At 25.1% G+C, this 215-nt stretch overlaps 1 protein-coding gene across 1 annotated transcript in view; it reads left to right on the top strand.

Moving 5' to 3' along the window:
* LOC119592442 (exostosin-2-like) overlaps positions 1-215 on the top strand; it is a gene marked incomplete at its 3' end in the record, with an annotated part of 49,471 nt that overhangs the window by 24,749 nt on the left and 24,507 nt on the right.

Raw genomic sequence — 215 nt, 5'->3', positions numbered from 1 at the left:
TTATAGGTTTGATGAAATCTAAAGCAAAAAAATGAAGAATTATTTGATATTCTGCCTTTTTAATAATTCTCCTTTTTGTATTATTTATATTTACAGAAATTAGATTATCAAGTAACCATAAAAAACATTATTTTTTCTATTTTTATTCTCAACTCAACATTTTTGCTCAGGAGATTGGAAAATGAGTGACACCCTGAGATTTTGTCATTGTATGG

The sequence above is a fragment of the Penaeus monodon genome, chromosome 30 (genome assembly GCF_015228065.2).
Source record: "Penaeus monodon isolate SGIC_2016 chromosome 30, NSTDA_Pmon_1, whole genome shotgun sequence".
Lineage (NCBI taxonomy): Eukaryota > Metazoa > Arthropoda > Malacostraca > Decapoda > Penaeidae > Penaeus > Penaeus monodon.
Note: the sequence above shows the minus strand (reverse complement) of the source record. Positions and strands in the feature narration are given on the sequence as shown.